Below are 5,477 nucleotides of genomic sequence, written 5' to 3' on the forward strand. Positions count from 1 at the left end.
CCCAATTAGGCTATCACATTTATTCTAATCGAGAGCTACCTAACTCTCTTCTCACATGAGATAAGAGTTTTCTGCTTGGTCCTTCTTTTGACAGCAGAGGTACTTTTCTTTCTTACACCATCTCCATTACATTTCTCCATTAAATTCGTTTCATCAATGTAACCCTTGAGACTCTCAGAAATTACCACTGACGTTTATGGTTACTCAAAAACTGTGTTTATGATCTTAGTTTCGTGCCACTACGAGCTGAGTGAAACCCAAAATTCAATACCAAATCTGAATTGACGGTGAACAATCAATTTGCTCAAGTTGTCACTAATGAATTGACGGACGTCTCCTTATGAAATCTCAAGTTTTTCTTTTGTGTGATTCCTATGAAATTGTTAAACACCATAACATTTCTTCCCTTGGGATCCAGTTTAATTTTTTTTTTGAGATTTTATATTTTCCAGGCCACTTTAAAATAATTACCTACCTACTTGTTCAACATACTACACCGGTCTCACAAGTACTTTGTTCCCTTTCTATCTTATTTCAAGATTAGGACTGTTGAATCAAAGCTAAAGCCACCCTAAGGAGCCTAATTAAAAGAAGCCTTTCAACACTTCTTAATAAGTGTTTGATCGTTATTCAACGGGAAACCACACTAAAACTTTAAGGTCTCTCTTAACTTTGAAGGAAGAGATTCATGCTCGGGATCACTTGTTTCGTGTCATTATTGACATCACATTTATTCCTAAAAAGATTTGCTTTATTTCTTTTCTTTTTACACCCTTAGCACGAAAATCTTTGATTTTCCAACATTCTGGTACTAATAATTACAAGCTTTTTCTTTGGATCGGTGATTAATTATAAAGATGTGGTCAAAATTAATCCACGTGGGTGTGTTATTCAAAAGATGGCGTTACATATTAAAGGGATAAGATGAAAAGTTGTTGACTCAGGCGGGAGATTAATTGATTTGATTTCAAATGGCGAACAGGGAAAGCGTGCGAATTTCAAGCGTCTAATCTCTAACTGACGTCGCAGACGCATGTGCGAATTTGAAACGGTTCCTCTCTGGCACAGACAGGCGCGTGTGAATTTGAAACGGTTTATCAGAAACGGCGCTTGACGGGAGGCGTGTTCTCCGGATTCTGACACTCTCTCTCATGCGTGATCATCGGTTCCCCAACTGTCAAGCCTCAGTCACCTCCGGTAAACTCTTGGTATTTCGATAGAAGATTTGGGCAGATCTTTCTCTCTCCTTAAACCCCAGTATAAAAGGGCGTTAGCATCCACCATTTACCTCTTTACTGCAATCCAAATTACCAGAGCAAAAGAATTTCCTGAACCCTTACTGTTCATCATCTTCTTCTCATCTTCAACAATGGCAGATTCATCCTCCGTTCACGCTACTTCTCACATCCTTCCCATTCGCCCTCAACAGTGTCTCGTAATCGATTTTACTCCTCAGGCATATGACTCCTACATGTTCCCAATCATCGAGTGCTTGAAGTATTCGCCAATAGCAGTTGCACTTTCGAGGGTGGAATCAGTGCCCATGGAGCTCTTATCGCAGATTTATGCGACTGCACACTATGATAAAGTGGTCGATAGGATCTTCTTCGAGGTTTCTGATCACAAAGCCTCTATTTCCAAGCAACGATTTGGCTCACTGCTAGGGTTTGCAGCTGACCCTTCAAGGGTTAATCTGGAGACTATTCCGTTGGGGCATCTCTTCAACATGTTCTATAATATGGGGTACACGGAGGTGCTAACCTCCGTCGCAAAGTTCAAAAAGTCATGTTTACCGCCACGGTGGAACGGACTGTTCACTGTACTTTTCAAGGGTCTCTCAGAAAGGAGCTCAGGTTCAGATGGCTCTAGTCGACTATTCCTGTCCATTCTGTACGGAGTTTACAACGGCGTCAACGTCGACTATGGGTTGGTTCTCTGGCAACAACTCATCCAGAGTTTATCTTCTTCTTCACGACATTCTGAGGTGTCGTATGCCAGGTTTTGGACCTTGATCACTAAGTGGGCGATGGATAAGAACAATGTCCCCACTGTTGCCGGCGCATCGATGTCTTCGATTGGTACATTCCATACCACGAAGATCATCGTCTCAGATGCATCGAAATTCCCTTTCAATGGTTCCATTTCGGAGACCATGTACGCTGACGTTCCAGCTGACAGCAGGATCATCCGGACCTACAAAGAGTTCAAGCGGTCTGGTCCGAGGGATCTCACGACGGAGATGCTCAAGTCAATTCACGATGCTGATAAGCCTGTTCATAGAGGCAAAAAGGCAGACAAAGGGAAGCAAGTGGCGAAAGGGGCTAAAGGCCCTTCTCCTAAAAAGAGGAAAGCTACTAAAGCTGCTCAGTCCCCGCAGCAGAAGAGGCGAAAGACTCAACCAAAGCGAAAGCTCATTATCGCTTCCTCCTCAAGTGAGTCGGAGGGTGAGAGTTCGGATTCGGATGACTCTCCAAGAGGCAACACACCTCCAAGGGGCAACACACCACCCAGATCACCTACCCCTGATATGCAAATCCATACCTCTCCACTTCCCTCTCGTACTCAAACAATTCCTACTTCCATTCCCACCATAAACCCCTTTACCGACATTCCAAACACCTCAATCCCTATACCACCACCCATTTTCACCGATGCAACAAAAACATCTACTGCAAAGGTTACAACCAACGTATCTGATACGGGGGTTCATACCGATGCAACCGAACCACTGCCAGCAACCGAACCCATACACACAACCGAAACCCAACAACCACCCGAACCTACCCCCACTCAAACACAACCCGAACCGACCCCTGATCAAACTCAACCTGAACCTACTCATACCACAACACCACCAACTTCACCACCACCACCATCTCCCGGTCATGCCTCTGACGGAGATAACCCTTTCCTAGGCGGGGAACACATGACATTTGATTCGGTCTATTACAGTCCGTTTCAAGTGCAAAGCGACGATGATGAGGATGCTCCGGTTACAAAGAAGCACCTTAAGGAGCTCCATGAGAAGGTCGACTTGCTCATTGCTTCTTCCTCCAACTCTCAATCATCTCTCTCTGAAGCCGCTCTTCAGAAGATTGTTGATGCCTTCTCTAGGGCTCAGCAAGATTCGGTCGCTTCTGGCACCGCCGCCATAGATGCCTCGACAAAAGCTTGTGAGGCAGCGACCGAAAAAGTCGATAAACTATTCTCTGACGCCTCTACCCTGTTACAATCTTTGCAGGAGAGTGTCACTGCTACCAAGACAACGTTGGAACCAATTGTTCAACAGTTGGCCACGTTTGTCTCCACGGAGTTGAAGTCATTTTCCACACTTCGCCAATCGATCTGTGACGACAACTCTGCCCTTCGTGCCTCTATCGACGAGCGCCTCTCTAAACTCCAAGAGGATCTGGCCGCTACAAACTCATTGATGGACGTTCTCGCAAAGAAGACCACTGCCCTAAAGGTCAAGAGTGCTCAACTCTCCAATTTTCAACAACAACTTGACACTCTTCGATCCGAACGGGAGGTAATCAGGACATGTATTTCGGATGTACACTCAGCTATATCCAATATCCTTGAAGCGCATGATCCGATCCTGAACCATTCTGTGAGGCGTACTCTTGCAGAGAAACTCGCTCCTGCCCTGGATCTGCTAAGTGAAATTGAAGGGCTACCCAGTTTCGTGTCCACTCCGAAACAAGGGGGAGAAAAGGAGTCTGGATCGCAACCACCTCATTCCTCAAAGGCAACTCACACAACCGAACCTCCTCTTACAGGCCAAGCGTCTGGTTCGGGTGTGAAGGATAAAGGCAAGAAAATTGCTGATGAAGAAGAGGAAGAAGACAACGAAACCATTGCCGACTTGCTGAAACGCAAAAGTCGACGCAATGCTGAAGACGATAATGTTCGTGTGGCGAAAGAAGCTGAAGAAGCTGAGCGCAAATAGAAAGAAGCCCACGACCTCCTCGAGAGTAGGAAAACTCTGTTTCCTGCTTGGACTCGAGAGAGGATGATAAAGGAGGCAATCAATACTCCGAGTATCTTATGGCTTGAACCGGTAATCTCCTTTGACTGCTACAACTCCGTCGATTCTCAGTTCGACATGCCCTTAACCCGAAAGGCATTCATCTTTCACGCCTTCGCCAACGTTGCTGAGGTCCCTCATCCTCATCCGGAGGTTGATCGGGAATTTATTGAGTTCTATCTGAAGGCCGCTCAACCCCAGTACCAGACCTGGAGCTCTCAGAAGATCATCAACGTTCGGGTTCTGAAGCCATATACTGAAGGGAGATTTATCAACGTTCGGTTCAATGTGCTCAGAGGGTCTGCAAAAACTGAACATGCCATCTCTTTAGCAGATCTACCGAACCTCAACCCCCATGACTGGATCATTCTGCACAACATCCTTCTGACTAATGAAGCTGAATATGGTCCGATCATTGACCATCTCAAGAGGATGTTGGTGTGTTATATCATGGAGGTCACCCTGATGGATCAGGAGATTGCAAATGTCTTCAAGAAGAAACCGAAGATCTCTCCTATTGGCTCGGCCAGTGATCTAAACCAAATGAAGATGGGAAAAATTGACCCGAGGCGTAATTCGGTCATGTTCACTAGGAGTGAAGGACATAAATGTCTCTTTGCCTTAGCTGATAAACATCTTTATACCACTGCTTGTCTTGAACATGTGCTGGGGATCATCCACAGGTGCAACGAAAATACAGCGGATGATATCAAATATTTTGACGATATGATACAGTGGTACATCCAATTCAGACAGACAATCCTCGCGCTTATCTCTCGTCTGTTTGAGACTGTAAAGAAGAAGGTTCATGTTGCTGCTGCTGGGCCAAGTAAGAAGACAAAGTGATCTCGCTCCAATTTGACGCAAAGGGGGAGATTGTTGGGTAGCATAGCGTACCATTTTTGATGTATTGCGTCCATTGGGCTCGGTTAATAGTCCATGTTTTGTACTCCAGTTTGGGCCTGTCCAACCGTGAGCTGATAGGGTTTAGTATATAATAATGTGCTTGCATGCATATTAGGTTAACGATTGATAGCAATTACGATAGCTTTACAGATTTTCTTCATCGTTCTTGTAAACCCTAAATCCTCTACAGTAGAAGTTCTTTATCGAGCTCTTCTGAGGTTTGTTTATTAATCATTCGACATCTTTTGATCCATTCTTGTGTTCTTGCTGTTTGTTCGTTTATTTCTTTACCTGTTTTATAGATCTAATCGATCTTCAAGTTAGTTTTAACTTATCAGCAGTTCCTGCTGGGGATAATGACTTGATAGGGTAAGATGCTTTTTGAAATGTACACATTTAGTCCTTATTCGTTTTTTGTAAAAAAAACCCTTATACTTTATTAATATGTACACATTAGGTCCTTTTCACCGGATTCTACAGGTTTTGCTGATATGGAAGGGTTTGTTTTACAAAAAAAAATAATGAGGACTAAATGTGTACATTT

Source organism: Lactuca serriola, chromosome 2, assembly GCF_051521515.1.
Source record: "Lactuca serriola cultivar US96UC23 chromosome 2, Lser_US96UC23_V15, whole genome shotgun sequence".
NCBI classification, from domain to species: Eukaryota; Viridiplantae; Streptophyta; class Magnoliopsida; order Asterales; family Asteraceae; genus Lactuca; species Lactuca serriola.